Source organism: Pieris napi, chromosome 23 (genome assembly GCF_905475465.1).
Source record: "Pieris napi chromosome 23, ilPieNapi1.2, whole genome shotgun sequence".
NCBI classification, from domain to species: domain Eukaryota; kingdom Metazoa; phylum Arthropoda; class Insecta; order Lepidoptera; family Pieridae; genus Pieris; species Pieris napi.
Window position 1 is genome coordinate 5,335,010 of NC_062256.1, and position 19,114 is coordinate 5,354,123.

At 36.3% G+C, this 19,114-nt stretch overlaps 1 protein-coding gene across 1 annotated transcript in view; it reads right to left on the reverse strand.

Moving 5' to 3' along the window:
- The window catches only part of LOC125061450 (zinc finger protein 43-like), a 343,312-nt gene extending 329,628 nt beyond the window's left edge, over positions 1 to 13,684 (reverse strand). The window contains exon 1 of the mRNA XM_047666913.1: positions 13,286 to 13,684. The gene's annotated coding sequence lies outside the window, so the exon portion shown is untranslated. The remainder of the gene's footprint in view (positions 1 to 13,285) is intronic.
- Between the last annotated feature and the right edge of the window lie 5,430 nt (positions 13,685 to 19,114).

Below are 19,114 nucleotides of genomic sequence, written 5' to 3' on the forward strand. Positions count from 1 at the left end.
ATGCAAATGAGGTCGGACCGCGTACGTGGTGCAGTAGAATCCTAAGATAAAAACACTCTGATTGGGAAGGATGTATCCCGTAGACTCTACCTAAAGCGGCATCTTTTTTTATCCCCGGATGTCCAACTACATCTTCACCACGCCTCCTTCTAGTGAATGTATTATTTGCCCATGTATAGTATTGCGGGACTTCATGATACAGAAGAGTTTTCGCGAATTCATCTTCATTACAGAGAGCAAAAAATGCCAGTAATGTGATATTGCGTGGGTTTTGGACAACTTGATGAGCTGTCCCTGGTGTAAAATACACCCTTTGACCGTTCTCTAGATGAACGGCCAAATGCACCATAGTAGGATGCCGCTCGTGAATGGGAAATTCAAATAAGCGCCAGACAGCTTCAGATGTGCTTATGTACCTGCCATTTAAATAGTTTTCGACCTCATCGTGTGAGTTTCTAAGGCTAAAAGTTGCCTGATCTGAACCTTTATTTATATACTTACATATATATTTAATGGCTTGGACAGAGTGGCAATACTCCACGTTTATATGAGCGTTAAAAGTCTTTACATAGTAGCGGGGAGTATGGAACAATCCACCTATTATCTATCGTCACCATGTTGCCCCTGATTTGTAGCGTAGTGCTCCGACCGCCATTTCCTGTATCGCGCCTACGATAAACTGGATACCCATCCTCTCCGGTCTGGGTATCATTCATGAAACGGCGAGGGTATTTTTTTGTGCAGACACCGTTCTTCATGCATGGTGCAGCTAAATTATGTTCTCCGCAGGGTTCTCCGCGTACCATATTTTTAGTTATAATGTCGTGTAGTACCGGATCAATTTGTTGATCGGGTAGCTTCCACCCGTAGTTTTCACAGATTTTGGATGGTCGTTATTAATTGCCGTTACCCAAATATTTGGCCAATGTGCAAATTTCAATGATTTAGAAAAATGCTACAATTGCATTACTTATAAAAACCAATCTCTACCATCGACATATATACAACTAGATATATTATGTCATCTTTTATCTTCAATAACTCGGTGGCCTAGCATGAAAGGCAAAGAAAAAACTCACAAAAACTGTATCTCACAAATACATAGTAAATTTTGACGTACCTCAACAGAGGCATGGTGTACCTCACAAATAGTTAATTTTGACGAGCTTACAAATTTTATAGAGTCACAATTTTAAAAGTTGCACTGAGTATATTGGTGAAGATGATAATAATAAATGTTTACCGTCATCCAATAGATTAAAATTTCCTGATGAACATATAAAAGGTTTTGCTTTCTAACTCGAAAAGAGTGATGATGATAGTGAACTAGAAGACATAATAGAAGACTCCGATAATTTCTGTGTTGATACAGAAACGGAAATTCATGGGGTTGGTTGTAACACGTGGCGAGATAGTATATAGGTTAAAGCATTAAATATCGGCAAGTTGTGTTTAACTGGTGATACAATTAATGCGTGCTACAGTCCAGACTTCGCAAGAAATCTAATAAGATATCTATTACCATATGTTTTTCTTTCTAAATGTTATGTCTATGTCTATGTCTTTGGACAGCTATAATGGTACCAATATTTAAAAAGGGTTATATAAAAGCGGAGATTGATACAAGAATTGGCAAAGCATGGAAATGTTACTGGGGGCTTAGCGAAAACATGAAAAACACAGAAATAAAAATAAATATCAAATCAAAGCTGTATAACACTTGCATAGTTCCAGTATTAACATACGGCTACCAAACTTGGGCACTCACTAAAATGCAAACCAGGCAACTGAAGATATGCCAGACGGCGATGGAAAGAAGCATGCTAAATATCAGGAAGTCCGATAGAATCAATAATAAAATCATAAGAAACCACACGAAGATTGAAGACGTCACAACGAGGATACGAAGATTGATTGTGTTGATTGGAAATGGGGTGGTCACATAATAAGAGGTCATAGAAAAGTGGAACAAAAAGATTATATATTGGTACCCAAGAAGTAAGAAAAGAAAACGAGGTAGACAGTTTCGAAGGTGGGAAGACGAAATAAAATCCGTAACTGGGAATATTTGGCCCAGGAAAGCTCAGAACAGAGCAGAGTGGAGAAAAAAGGAGGAGGCCTTTGCCAAAGTTGGGCAAACAGATGGGTTGTCACCGACTCACTAGTGATAATAGTTTAAGTTTAAAATTATGTAAAATTTTCTATCTGAATAAAGGCTTTATTATTATTATTAAATAAAAGCTACGTCAGCAGCTGTAGAGTCTGAATTTGCGGACCTTAAATGTGAGAATTTCGAGGAGAACTTCCTATGCGAATAGATAGGTTTGTATTAGAGCATATAGAATGATTGCATTGTAAAATAACCGAGCGTTGCAATGCCGGTGACTGTTTACCGGAAATACCGATTCTGCATTCAGAAAACGATAGCGATTTAACTAAAACTCCGACAAAATTAACTTCAACCAATTTTGTAAATGATGATAATATGTCACGTCAAAACATCTGGACTAGTGGAGACAACAAGAAGAGTGGGGGGGGGGGCTTACATAGCAACAAAAGAAAGTCTCCTGAAGTGAAATCATCTTCATCTAAAGCAAAGCGATCCCAAGTAACGTGTTTGGATGATTGCCCCGAATGAGATCTAATAAAGTATTCAACGCGGCAGCGGTTACCGATTCTTTTGAACGGTAATATTGCCGGCCCATTGCATTAAAAAAATAGAATTATACTAAATTTTACATCGACATGTGCATTTGACTCGATTTTTCAGGCAATTTAAGTAGTTTAGCTGCATACAAAAAGAATTATGAAATGACTTCAAACTCACACTGTAAAATAATTTTGATGGCACACAGCGTTCACTAGAAAATAAAAATTTTAAAAGAACATTTCGTACAACGTGCCGAAATTTTACAATCGATACCAATATTTAAAACCAATAAAAACAAATTTGAAATAAATATACCAAACTTAGACACTAATTCAAATGTACTTAAGTCAGTATGTTCTTGAGATGAGCCAAGCTACGTTTGCACCTTAACTTGTTTACAGTAACAATATAAAATATACATTTTTACCAATTAATATAGGTAGTTTTATTAATTTCTCATGGTCTCCAGTTTATTGAAAAAGCAGCTAGAAATTGTTTACACACATTAGAGGACCTCATGTACTGATCAATACAAGTGCATTTACAGACCCAATTTTTCAGAAATCGTTAAACACAGAAGACAGCAAAACTAAAGAAACTGTTCCACGATTAGGTTCAGTTCAAAAAACCATAACACTTGACAACAAACAATATGCTTTAACGGCAATTATATACTAAAATGGTGAAATAAAACACTACGTGACATACGCACTTTCCCGACAAAATTGGTCTAAATATGATGACTTAATAAACCAACAACAACCGCACAAAAATAAGCCCTCATTTAATTATATACACATAATGCGACCGAATCAAATCTTTCTAAGAACTATCAGGAACTATAGAACTATTGAGTGTGCTGCCAGAACTCTAATTTTTTCGTGCTCTGCTAACTTCACAGATACCCTTTGGTAGGGTTTTACGGTACCGGGCGAGTGCTTAAAACGTACATGGTGGGCACAGTTGAGTTTCTATAGTATGCAGTGGGCATCAAACTAACATCGGCCATTGTAGAGGGGTGGTGTGCGCCCACTGGTGATGTCGATGTGGAGGAAGGAGCTGGCAGACTAACCTAAGTCTCCGAAGAGTGTCCCGTCAGAGAAGGTGAACCCTCGGATTCGGGCGTATTTAGTCGTACAAAATTGTTTGTAATTTCTTTCAAAGCTTTTTTTGCGCGATAGGTAGCACAGTGCTTTCTCCATTCGTTAGTCACAGCTTTGTGTTCACGTCGACCCATTTCCTTAACTGACTTTCTTGTACCTTTTTCCTTCTTTCTTTGGTGGTCTCGTCGTTCTTTTTCCTTCAATTGCTCTTTTTACAGGTCATTTTTTGTAAGCCGACGAGCGCACAGAGCAGACGTGTTACTATTCATTTAAATAAATTCAAAAAGTTCTTTAACCAATTACGAACCTTACGGCGACTAATTACAACAACTTCTTGCAAAATCGAGCGCGAGTGACATACACCGTTACTGTTTACGAGCTTAAAGTAAAGAAAGTGTCATCAAAGCGGTAACCGCTCTTCACCGCCTTGAGTAACAAGGACGGAATATCTACCGCTGTATTAACCGTACGAACCTGACGGTAGCGCACACGCAACTCCCACGTAAGTAATTTCGTACATAGATCTACAATGAGCTTACCACGCTCACCGCCTGGAAGTGGCATGCGTGCGGGACGTAGCGGATCTTATCCGAATTTGTCTGAGTCACATAAAGAAGCTACACCGCAAATCACTTTACGTTATAAACGAAAATTACCCGACGATAATGAAGCGACCAAGTCTGATATTGCTGAAATAAAAAAGCAGATGTCTGAAATGCTGGACTTATTAAAATCCTCCAAGAGTGAACAAACTAAAAAAGTATAAATAAGCTCTCGGTAAACGTTGCTGCAATAAAGGCTGACGTCGCTAATATTAGCAGTACCATGCAAAATATTATCTTGGAAAATAAAAAAATTTAAAGACCAACACAAAATTATCTGTTGCTGCCGAAAATACAGAACAGAAAGTGAGGCTTCTTGAATCCGATGTCAATATGCCTCCTTTATCTTCTATCCAAACAACTACCTCACAAAATGAAATCTTCACCGAAATCGAAGAACGAAACCACCGAGCCAAAAATATTATAGTTGCTGGAATTCCTGAATCCTGGAATTATACTGCAACGAGTCAGCAAGATTACGATAAGGCAGAAATACTGCGAATTACTGAAATAATACATAATGCTTGCCCTCAACCTACTAGAATATTTCGTCTCGGAAAGTATAAATCGGAGAAAAATCATGCAATAAAAGTATGTTTCTCATCTGAAGACACAGAAAAGAATATACTACGTATTAGAAATAAGATTGACAAGGAACATATCAAAATATTTTCGGATCAAACTCCATACCAACGGAAATACCTTCAAAATTTAAAAGAGCTACAGCAACGTACCTCAAATGGAGAAAGTGGTCTTAACATCAAGTAATCAAGGGCATACCCAAAATAGTTACATCTAAGGAAACGCAAGAAACAACAATAAAGGAAACAAAATTATACATTTGTTACATATTCATTGCACTCCCTTTGCCCCGCATACCCAATACCAGTACCCCTCTTAACCAACTACGTTATATAAGGAAACGGACAACGGAGACGGCAGCTTTTGATCGGATACCTCATATCGGACCGGTCAATTCTCAAGTAGTTAAGTTTATAATATAATATATTTTTCGTGCACCTAATATCGGGCCGATTAAATAATTGTATTTAGTTAAGTTCATAATTGTAAAAGTAATAATTAATTAAAGTAATTCAACGCATTTTGTTTTTTTTTGGGATTCGCCGCTGGCCCTCACTTAATTCATTAGTAATTAAATTAAACAAAAACAAATAAAAGGCAATACTTAAAATGTTTGTAAACCATGTATATACCCAAAATATGTAAATAGAACAATAAACTAAAAATAAAATAGTGTCATGAAATACTAACATAATTAATATAAACTTGCTATATCAGACTATGCCATCAATGCCACATCTAATAAAAAAAAAACAAATTCCAACATCTATGTTTGCTTGGTTGACTGATCAAGTTTATTATGTCTACACACATTTTTGTTTTGTTATTTTATATACGTACCTACATCTGTGCGCTCTAATTTTTAATATTAGTTTTACATATTGTTTCTCAGTAAGTGAATTATGTATGCAATTCTTATGAGAAATAAAATTATTCTTGAACCTAATTTTTTAGCCGTTGATATCTTAATCTTTCTGCAATTCGTTTCTGCTCTTTTATTTCTTCTTTGGTTTTAGGTTTCTTCTTTGGTGGCATTGCAGCAATACTAAAACAATAAAGCATACTTTCAATATTTAAAAAAACCGTAAGGGTTTAAAAACAGGTAGTTACCAGGTACGTATTATTTTATATTCCAAAATCCATAATAATAGAAGACAAAAGTCCTGAATTAGCGTGACAGGCAACCAGTAGGTTAGTCCAGATTATAAATAATATTAATAAAATACAAGGACGTCAACTAAACCGGTCCTCTGTCACATTGAACAGCCCTCTGTGTTATAAATTTCCAGACGATTGTTATTTTTATGTAAAAAATTTCATATCTCATATCAGTTTTTATATTATTACCTCATAACAAAGGTACAGCTATAAATTATCACAATGAGCAATTTTTTTGTTAAATAAATATAATTATAACAAATAAAACACCGTAAAATATACTTACCAGAGGAATGTTCTCTCAACACTACAAAGACGTGGCTGCCACACAGACGCGGAGTCGTCACTGGTAGAGGTGAGGCGTATATCAAATCACAGGTTTTATTACTAGGTTTCGCTCGAGACTTGTAAATACTATGTCCCACATTTGAGAACTAAGGCGTTTCACGAAAACCCTTGCAAGCGCTAAATAAATTATACCTTATGCGACGCTACTCACGGCAGCTATTTCAATCCACAACACGAAAAACTCTGAAGCGCGAGTCGCGTTCTTTTACTAATGTGTGAGTGAAACCCTTGCAAGCGCCAAATAAATTTCTACCTTATGCCATACTAAATACGGCAGCTATTTCAATCCACAACATGAAAAACTCTGAAGCGCGAGACGCGTTCTTTTACTAATGTGTGAGTGAAACGCTTGCAAGCGCCAAATAAATTTCTACCTTATGCCACACAACTTACGGCAGCTATTTCAATCCACAACACGAAAAACTCTGAAGCGCGAGACGCGTTCTTTTACTAATGTGTGAGTGAAACCCTTGCAAGCGCCAAATAAATTTTTACCTTATGCCATACTAGTTACGGCAGCTATTTCAATCCACAACACGAAAAACTCTGAAGCGCGAGACGCGTTCTTTTACTAATGTGTGAGTGAAACCCTTGCAAGCGCCAAATAAATTTCTACCTTATGCCATACTAAATACGGCAGCTATTTCAATCCACAACATGAAAAACTCTGAAGCGCGAGACGCGTTCTTTTACTAATGTGTGAGTGAAACCCTTGCAAGCGCCAAATAAATTTCTACCTTATGCCATACTAAATACGGCAGCTATTTCAATCCACAACACGAAAAACTCTGAAGCGCGAGACGCGTTCTTTTACTAATGTGTGAGTGAAACCCTTGCAAGCGCCAAATAAATTTCTACCTTATGCCATACTAAATACGGCAGCTATTTCAATCCACAACATGAAAAACTCTGAAGCGCGAGACGCGTTCTTTTACTAATGTGTGAGTGAAACCCTTGCAAGCGCCAAATAAATTTCTACCTTATGCCACACAACTTACGGCAGCTATTTCAATCCACAACACGAAAAACTCTGAAGCGCGAGACGCGTTCTTTTACTAATGTGTGAGTGAAACCCTTGCAAGCGCCAAATAAATTTCTACCTTATGCCACACAACTTACGGCAGCTATTTCAATCCACAACACGAAAAACTCTGAAGCGCGAGACGCGTTCTTTTACTAATGTGTGAGTGAAACCCTTGCAAGCGCCAAATAAATTTTTACCTTATGCCATACTAGTTACGGCAGCTATTTCAATCCACAACACGAAAAACTCTGAAGCGCGAGTCGCGTTCTTTTACTAATGTGTGAGTGAAACCCTTGCAAGCGCCAAATAAATTTCTACCTTATGCCATACTAAATACGGCAGCTATTTCAATCCACAACACGAAAAACTCTGAAGCGCGAGTCGCGTTCTTTTACTAATGTGTGAGTGAAACCCTTGCAAGCGCCAAATAAATTTCTACCTTATGCCATACTAATTACGGCAGCTATTTCTATCCACAACACGAAATGTGTGTTAGTGTAGGTAATACTAATATCTAGTCACGAAATAATAGACCTTACGGTAAAAGTTTTAAGCATCTTTAAGCATTGACAGATTTTCATTTTACATGTTTAGACAAAAAGGGAAAGAAAGTTCTCTTTCTCAGTTTCACACTGAAGAATGTTTAATTTATTAGGTGTTAATTTATATGCAATAATTGTGGCGCGCATTGTTTAATGTTTTAAATTAATTGGTAAATTCGAGTAAGCCTCTAGCTCTAGAATAATTATAATAAATTAATAATAGCATTGTACTAATAGTGATATTGAATAAAAGATGATGGATAAAGTCATACATAACTAACAGACGGCAAGCAACAGTAATATGCGGGTACAAAAGCATGTTCACTAACATTACATCAGGAGTACCCCAAGGTTCAATACTTGGCCCATTATTATTTAATGCTTATTTGTACGATATAAAATATTGTTTTCACTTTTCTAAACATCTTATGTTCGCGGATGACCAAAAAATTTTCTTAAGAATAAAATCAATAGATAACTGTAATCAAATTCAACAAGATCTTAATAGGTTAGAAATATACTATAAACAAAATAAACTTTCAATAAATATAAACAAATGTAATAAGATAACTTTTTCGCGTAAAAACAAAAGAATTCAATACACTTACAAAATCGATAACACCCCAATAAAACAAGTAAAATTAGTAAAAGACCTGGGAATACTATTAGATGAAAAAATGGGCCTATCACAACATATCGATGACATAACAGGCAAAGCGTATATGCAACTAGGATTTGTCAAGCGGTCATGCAAGACATTTAATAACATACATTGCATTAAAAGCTTATATTTTGCTTATGTTAGAAGCGTGCTGGAGTATGCGAGTGTTATGTGGTCTCCATATTATACTAAGTATAAAAAAGCAATAGAAAATATACAAAAAAAGTTTGTAAAATTCCTTAGTTTTAAAAAATACCAATGCTTCGATAGTTATGCGCATTCTTGCAATTATTTTAATTTAGACTCATTAGAAAGTCGGCGAAGTCAGCAAGACCTGCTTTTTTTACATGGTATCCTTAATGGGCGGATCGATAGCCCCTATTTGCTGTCGTTAATTTCTTTTAAAATTCCTTCTAAATATGCGACAAGACACTCAAAATTGTTCCATGTGCCTCGTACGAACTCGAATTACCTGCATAATTCACCAATGTTTCGGGTTTTATCTAACTATAACACTAATTATGAGGAATTTGATATTTTCCACCTCACCAAGGAACATGTGAGAAAATATTTGAAGGGGCGGGAAGACTCGAATTTTGTTTAGGTTGTATTTGGTATTATTTTTTGTTTTAAATATTAAATTTCAGTTCTCTGCATATATTTTTTCTATTGATGCGCTTATTTGTTACATTTTTCTTATATAATATTGTATATCTATGTAATCTGTTTTGGCTTTTTGTACTGTATAAGTGTTTGTTTTGTAATATTTTGTATGTTAGCTGTAAGATTACTTATAATTAAATAAATAAATAAATAAATAAATAAATAAAAAAATTAAACAATAGTAGGTAAATAAATTTAGTGTAAATAGTTATTATAAAGTTTAATCCTAGTGTGTACTGGATATTGTGAATATAATATAAAAAAATTAATAACGTTCTAACTTTTGAAATATATAAACTATTCTACGGTGGGAGATTTGGATACATGTAAATATTTTATATATTTGTTCATTATATTATGGCGCCAAAAAAGAGCGTGGCTTGGGATCATTTTGAAGACAAGGGCAATGACAAAGCTCAATGCAAGTATTGCAAAATAGATATATCATACAAGTCCTCAGTCTCCAATTTAACAAAACACATATATAGAAAACATGGCACTATACAGTTAGTACCCAGGCAAGGCGTTTCAGCTACTGCTGGTATGACAGAGAGGCAGGCTGCAGCTTCTGTTACTGATGCAGTAACGCAACTGCAAGGTAATCCCGTCTCAGTTTCATATCCTAATGCAGCACCTATATTATCAAGGAATTTAATGACGTCCTATTTACGTCAAGACTGCGCAAAAATTAAAAAAGATATAGATCGACACATTTTAAATCTATTTGTTTACGATTTACAACCATTTTCTATAGTGGAAGACAGGGGGTTTCGGGAACTTATTGCGTTTGCTTTTCCTAATTATATTTTACCCACCAGAAATTTTTTTTCAAATAATCTGCTGCCTGCTTTATATGAAGTCACCAAAACAGAGGTGAAGGAATTGCTTAGTATGGAAATGGTTTCCATATGTTTATCTACCGATATGTGGACGTCTCGTAATGGTGACTGGTTTTTGGGCGTTACCGGACATTTTATTGATCGTAACATGGTATTGCGATCGATTCTTTTAGAATGTTGTGCGTTAAGTGGAACGTCGCACAGGGCTTCCGATTTAGCTGAAGAGTTATCGCGCATCGTTCAGGAATGGGGTCTAGAACGTAAAATTATTCTAGCAGTGTCAGACAATGGGTCCAATATTAAATGTGCTATAGAGAAATGTTTGGGTTGGAAACATTTTAATTGCTATGCGCATTGCATTAATTTAGTAGTTTCTAAGGCTTTAGAAAATAATAGTACGATATCTAATATCATACAAAATGCAAAAAACGTTGTCTCACATTTTAAAAAAAGTACGGTTGCGTGGGAAAAATTAAAACGCTACTTAGAACAAGCTGGTAAACCGATAATGAGGCCTCTTCAAGATGTTCCTACCAGGTGGAACTCTACATACTATATGTTAGAGCGCTTATTACTATTGAAAGAGGAACTTAATAGCGCAATTTCAAATTTGAACACAAATATTCCAGTATTGTCAGCGAACTATTGGTCTATCATAGAAAAGCTGGTCCTAGTTTTAAAGCCCTGTGAGGAAGTAACAAAAGAGATAAGCGGCGATAGATATGTGACTGGCAGTTCGGTTATCCCCATAACTATAGCTTTGAAATCGGCGTTAGGTGCTATATTAGATTCTTCCGAGCCTTTACCAGATGACGTAGAAATGGTGAGGCAGGATATTCTTAATGGACTACAAACCCGTTTTTCTTCGCTAGAATATAGCCGCACTTTTACAACGTGCATGTTTCTGGACCCTCGGTACAAACTCTATTTCGAAAACGACAGTACAGCAGAATCAACAAAAAAACATGTAATTGGATTAGTAACATCTTTAATTTTAGAGGAAGCAACAGTACCAGAACAAAATATGTCAGAATCCACTTCGGGATCCGGATCGGAAAACACAATTTGGGCCCACTATTATAAAAAAATGCAAAATATTAGGCCCAGTGGTACCGCATTTTCTAGAGCTGTGGTTGAAGTGCAACGATACCTAGACGATACAGTAATACCAAAATCTCATTCGCCTTTAGAATGGTGGAGAGCAAATAAGAACTCATACCCACATTTGGCAATACTTGCACGGAACAGATTAAATTCTCTGGCAACGAGTGTGCCCTGTGAAAGATTATTTTCTGCCGCAGGAAATATTTTAAGTGACCGTAGGACTCGTCTTGGAGTAAGGAAAATTAAACAATTACTTGTTTTACAACAGAATTTAAAAAATAAAGCTTAACTAGAAGAAATATTGTACAAAGTTGTAAATACTGTATATATACCTCCATTTATTATGTAATTATGTTTAAGTGTAATTATAATTTAAGAACACTATACCTACGATTAATTATATGATGAAATAGTAGCTGTTTTATAAGTAAGTAAACTTAGTATTATTAATTTTTTAAATATTTGTTTTTAAAGTCAGTCCTAAGCCTGCAAAACTATGAAAGTAAGTTTTCAATGAGAGCATTTAATTTTATTTAAACGATAACAAATATATTTAGCTTTTCATTTCGGTGAAAAGACATCTTAACATTTGTCACAACTTCTAACATCGAAAAAATTTACTGTTTATAAAGTAGGTACATACTATCATATGTGTTTATTAGCAGTATATAAGTATGTGTAATACATGTGTAGTTTACTTATACAATATCATAAATATATTCAATTTAAATTTTTAAAATACTCTTTTTCGTTTTTAACATAATTTGAAAGATTACCTATATGTCAAGTCAACTTATTACAATATGATATGTAGTAGTTTGACAACTCTGATCTGACTTATGTAAGTAATTTTAATATAGAGTATTCTTAATTTTAGATATAATAATTAATATAAAGAATAAACGTTTACGTTAAAGCTAAATGCCATTATTTATCATTCCCCTAAAAAATCTTCCTATTCTGAACACATTAAAAATACCCATCCTGTATATTTTAATCTTTGCATTGCTTTAAAAAAGGTCTTTATTTATATTAGTTTCACCATTAAATGCTCAGTGATTGTTCTGTGCTCTGTGGAACAATAGCATATTCAAAGAGTACTTAAATAATTCCTGTATTTTGGTGACACAGTCCCATATTACTAAATACTCGTGGAACTAGTATTTGTAACTAGTATTTTTAAGTACTTGTACTCCTAAGACTTGGTCTGTCTTTCACCGAGTACGACTCACCTCTAGTCACTGGCACACTGCGTAAAATGGCGGCGGCCGCCGGCCGGCGGCTTGTTTAGCAAGGCGACCGAAACTTCACACTGTTAACGTTCCGTTTCACGCGAAATATAGCTATATTGTGAATTGTGGCGCGATATTGAAATTGTGACAGAAAACTGTTTAAAAATGTTTGCACAAAATTCGAACACTAGTTTTTAGTACTAAAAAATTCTCTAAAATTATAATTGTTTTTTGTTCACATGCATTCATGCTTTATGTTCATAGAGTTATAAGATTTTACATTTTTAAATACAACTAATAAAAACCGAACCGAATCATACTCGATCCGGAATTAGGACATAACAGAGGACTGTTTTTAGTAGGTTTTAGACCGATATTATGAAATGATTATGATTCTAGATTATTGATTAAGCTTGGCTACTTAACAGGTCATATTAATTTTTCTTTAGATTTTACTTTATTTAAGTTATAGTTACATGTTATTTTAAGTTTTTTTTGTTAATTAATCACTTCATGTACTTTACCCTCTGTAGGTGTTTTTTTTATTGTTCCATATTAGGGTTGCCTGGAAGAAATCGCTTTGTTAGCGATAAGGCCGCCCGTTGCCTAATAACTTATGTAACCTGTTTTTGTGTTTTTTTATATGTATGATTTTGTACGTTATGGTAACGAAGTGTAAATAAATAAATATGCCGATGTAATAATAAAATTCATATGTTTATAATATATTCTTAGAAATCACAAACGATAAATAATAAATGTAACAAAACACTCAACCTAGGAAGTTTTATTCCTTACAAAACAATTTTTAATTAACTAAAATACCACAATCAAAATTATACGCAACCAGAAGACAATCTTTTACACAACGCCACCATAAATAACAAAAAACTCCCGCGTCTGTCACGTCCGCGCGCCAATCGCCACATTTCCGGTGTTCCCAGTTCCACTCCTCTCTGTTACCCCTCATTCGGTGCGACTTGCTCTGTGGAGATTGTTTTATAAGACGGCCGTTCCTGACAGTGCGGCGTCCTCGACCGCAGCATTACTTGCACCACTAGCATCAGAGCCATTTCTCTCTTAATTTGTTTCATCCCTTGCAACCTGCTCATTATTGTCTAATGCAGTCTCTAAAACATAGAAGGAACTTGTAAGTAATTAACCTAGTTTAGTGTTATAGCCTGAAGCATATATCCTGGATTAGAGGGATGAAAAATGACATTTATCTCTATTTCTCAATTACTAGTACTATGTGCGCAAGCGTGCACTCAAGCGCACACAGATAAGGTCTATCAAAAAGCAAATATTACAGAATTAGATAGCTTCAGACTTAACACAAATAAAAATAAAACTCAGTATCTTGCCATACACTGTTGTAACGACAGCGGCTTCTAGTGCTCTCATAAGCGACAATTTGTTAAAACAGAGACCCATACATTATGCATGTTCTCTAAGTGGCCTAAACACATTAGCACCAGAAAAATTTGTAACAGAGACCCATACCTTTGTATGTTCTCTATGTGGCCTAAACACATTAGCACCACAAAAATTTGTAACTGAGACCCATACCTTTGTATGTTCTCTAAGTGGCCTAAACACATTAGCACCAGAAAAATTTGTAACAGAGACCCATACCTTTGTATGTTCTCTATGTGGCCTAAACACATTAGCACCAATGACATCACTCACCAGTCTCAAAAAAAACTGAGCACGCATCCGGCGTCCACTTGCCTTGCCACAACATCATATTTTCAGCTGCAGCTTGGGTCTTTTTCCCATAGGAACCAACTAGTAACTCTAACTCGTAACGGTGGCACGGTAACGCGCGAATAACCTTGTACGGCCCGCGCATGCCGGAGTCCAGTTTGCCGGTGATTTGTCCAGTCTTGCTCACAAACACAAAGTCTCCGACAGCAAAAGTGAGTGGCTGCCGTCGACCCTCGTTAACGTAGGCATCGTGGCGCTATTGATTAGTTGCAAGGAGTTCCGAAGCTCGTTGTCTGCGAAGAGTTAAAAGAGCCTCCCGATTGGGATTAGAGTTAGTAAATGCCACATCTCGCACTAACGATCTGATGACTGGAGTAACTGCGTCAATACCGACCAGTAACTGTAGTGGTAATTTCTGCGTGGTACTTTGCTTGGAGATATTCATAGTGAACTGCATCCTCCACAGCACATCGGACCATTGGGAACCTTTGTTGCCTACTTCAACACGTAGCATGTTGAGAACTGTCCTGCAGTACCGCTCCGCTTGCCCATTTTCGCGGTGCATACCAGGCGTGATGAAATGTATCGAGCATCCCAAATCACTGACCCAATTTTGAAATGTAGCGCTTTCCAACATTCTAGCGCGGTCACATACTATTGTAGACGGCGTACCAAATAATGACACCGCATTTGAAAAAACTCGTTTTAGCTCGTCAGTGTTTTGTCTGTACAGAAAGTAGCCCTCGGAGCCCTGGGAACTTTGTTTTTACGTGCTAAACATACAAGACAATGACTTATGTACTTATTTACAAACTGTCGCAAACTAGGAAACCAAAAGTGTCTTAATATTAAGTCAGTTGTTCTGTCAGTCCCAATATGATCATGTTCATCGTGGAACACCTTCAACAAGCTGAGTCTGTGACCCTTTAGGTCGGACACAAGAGTCGCGGGTCTTCCCCAGTTGGTGTATATTTGTAGTACAACAAATCATTTTTTTATCGCATACCTAGTATCGTCAAGCTGCCCGTCTCTTAATCTAGAAATTAACTCTTGTGTCTCCATATCAGCGGTTTGAGCGATCTTCGCCTAGCTGCTCAGATTCCGTATATGAGACACATTGGCAGTGGGAAGAGGAGGATTACATTACACATTGCATTTAAGCCCCTTTTCGATAATCTAAAGTAAAATTAAAATCTTGTAAATATACCCACCAGCGCGCAACTCGAGGCAACTGATCTTTTTTACGCTCCGTCAATTTTAATGAATTGCAATCAGTCACTATTTTAAAGGCTATACCAATTACCAATTAAATAGTGGCGGAAGTGCTGAGCGCACGTACGACAGCTAACGTCTCCAGCTCATAGCTGCGGTACCGCGACTCTGCGCCCTGGGTGGACTTACTAAAATAACCGACAACCCTCTTTCTCCCACCGGCATGTTCCTGTAACAAAATAGCACCAAGACCAATAGCACTTGCATCGGTGTGAAGTTCCGTAGGCAGCCGGGGATTGAATATCGCTAAAACCGGTTCATTTGTCAAACAGTGAATTATATAATCGCACCCCAGCACCCTACAAAAATGGTAACCCTTTTCTTAACAACTTTGCTATACATGCAGTCTTAGAAGCATAACCCGATATGTAGCGACGGAAATATCCCGCTAAGCCTAGAAACTGGCGAACCTCCTTGACATTTGTGGGTTTTGGAGATCTAATAAGTGCATCGACCTTCCCCAGACTCGGCCTAACCTGACCATGACCAATCAATCGCCCCAAGTATTCAATTTCTGAATCTAAAAAGGTATTTTTTTTTAATTAATAGAAAACGAAAACCCTGCTGTTTTTAATGTCTGTAAAACTTCTTTCAACGTGTCAAGGCCTTCCTCTACTGAATTTGACAGTAATAAAACGTTGTCTATATACGTAAGGGCTTTGCCAGCATCTATTAATGTTTTTAAAGTTTTGGAAATGATTCTCTGATAAACAATTGGTGCATTGGCCAACCCGTAGGGCATTTTCAAATATTCATAATGTCCTTCAGGTGTCACAAGTAATTTTGTTATTATCAAACCTAGATGCCTCGCGTTTTCGCGTGTAAGACGGACCTGAACTACTAAAAGAACGAACGGTATTGTTAGATTGGCGGTAATCGTATTTAGGTTTTATATAAACAGATAAAAATTCAATCAAACCTTTTGAGTGTAATTTAGCATTTGCGGCCGCGGCTTTTATTAGGGGATCACTAATGCCTCTAACAACAATAGCGGTTTTGAGCTCATCAGATAAACCTTTAACGATATTAAGACGTAGCAAAGATTTACGCGCGTATTCCGCATAAGTAGAAAACTTATTAGAGTTTGTACTCATTACCTCAAATAATACAGAAGCCATGTCAACGTTACGTGGACATAACGATCTAAATTCTAGTTTAAAATTACTCCACGATCGATCATTTGTCACCCAATCGTTTAACCACAACTTCGCATCTCCTTTCAAACAACTACCTATCCGTCCTAAACATTCGTGATCATCCCAATTATTTAGAAGCCGGGCACGGTCACCAAACATCAAAGTCGTGTACATTTGGATCAAAAGGCGATATATAAAAGTGAGACTTTGCTTTGAACAATGCAGTCAATGCTTCAACAATACCGCTCCCCTCCTCCTTTGCTTCACTGGTTTTCGGATCCAGTGTGTGTGGAATACTACCCTCAATAACCTCTTCAGCCATGCCTGAGCCTGGCTTACTAGCAGAACTCTGTACAGCCAATGGAGTAGAAACTAAATGACTCCCGTTCACAGGACGCGACAGACTCACGCTATCTACGGATACAGGTAGTCTAGCTTCGATCACTTCTAATCTACTAAGAATCTTATCAAAAGCTACATAGCGTGAACTATCGCGGCGTTTACGAGAGCTATGAGGGTCGTGCGATACATCACGACGCCTGGAAGTCCGATTCCGGCGGTTTGATGAACTACTATAGAGACTTCTACCACGCGGCGTATATCGGGAATCTACACTATCGCGACGTGCTTCGCGACAACTAGAACGCCGTTTTTCGCGACTATGCCTTTGTCCCTCGAGTCGAGACGAAAGACCAGACATTTTGCTTTTATAAGAAATAAAACTTACGGCCGAGATGAGGTTCCTCCAATACTGAACACTAATAAGTACTAAATTTAGATAACAAACGGTCTAAACGCGTGGTGATCCCACTTCTGATCTTAGAAATCACAAACGATAAATAATAAATGTAACAAAACACTCAACCTAGGAAGTTTTATTCCTTACAAAACAATTTTTAATTAACTAAAATACCACAATCAAAATTATACGCAACCAGAAGACAATCTTTTACACAACGCCACCATAAATAACAAAAAACTCCCGCGTCTGTCACGTCCGCGCGCCAATCGCCACATTTCCGGTGTTCCCAGTTCCACTCCTCTCTGTTACCCCTCATTCGGTGCGACTTGCTCTGTGGAGATTGTTTTATAAGAATATTATAACTTATAAGTATTTGAAGCTAAAATGCAAGCAATTTTCGTATTAATATGTTGAATAATAATGTAAGCTATTTTCAATTTCTATAAATTCGTTTTAATAAAATGTATCTTTGTTACTTGCAACGATGCAAATCCTTAGAGATTCAGCTGGTGTAATGCTACGTGCGAAACGAAATATCCAAGATGTGTCAGCATTCAGTTAAGGTCTGGACTAAATGATAATTTTGGTAAATATTCCGTATCGCGGCACCAGCGATTTTGAGGCAAGTTCTCAGCACTGGTGTTGTTATGATGGCGCATGACCTTTTTTGCCAAAAAAAAATCTAAAAGTACCCAAAACCGAATCAGAGCACACATCCACGTTGTCTTGGCGCGGAGGAAGAGCAGCCCCCACCCGCTGTAACAAAGCACATAGGCTTGAATAAAATGCCTGTGTGTTTGGTACGCAAGGTGGGAGGGGCTGTCCAAAAAACCTATTATTAATATTTTTCGGTTATGTTAGGTTAGTATATTAATGTTTTTTAAATAAATTGATTTTTTTCATGCGCCATTATAACAATACTAGTTGATGTTTACAGATAATAACGCGACTGTAAAAAAAAATCAGCCTCAAAATCGCTGGTGCCGCCATTCGGAATATTTACCATAATTAGTAATTAATTAGCTGACCAAAATAAAACATCGAATTATTAGTAAAATTTTATTAAGTCTACAAAAATAATACCATGGAATACAACAGCCAAATTTTGTCAAAATTGGAATGGACCAGCTTAAAAAAAACCCTAAAATGGCACTATTTTAATCGTCTGATCAATGTCATGTGACTAGTATAATCTATGGAAGATCTATTACTTTCACAACACGTGACTATATAAAAACTGGATTAAAGCGTAAATATTTGCCCTAAATATGAATATCAACGTTACAAATACTGAAACGTACACACACCTAAACTATTGAGTGCAGCCACATTTTTTATTTCATTTATAAAAACATTTTACTTGTAACTATCACGATGTTTTGGAAAAATCGCGTCTCGTATTATTTTTATACTAAACATGAATGTATAATACAAGTCTTAAAATGGAAAATGACTCACTATTGGTATAATATAAGCCTTAATATATTGCGACATTAATTAATTAATAATGAATAAAATTTAAAGGAATCGCGTTAGAGTTTTATATGTAAAATGCAGTAAATTTAAATACATCTAAGTTAAATTGGTGTTATCAATTTTTTTTTCTAATGAGTATTCAAATTAAATGTTACGCTACATTTCAATTCTAATTTTAAATATTATACGTAATTTAATGCGAATATTATTATTTGTTCTATTTAGGCTATAAATAACAATACTATAGAAGTGTAAAAACTTTTTTTATTTGTT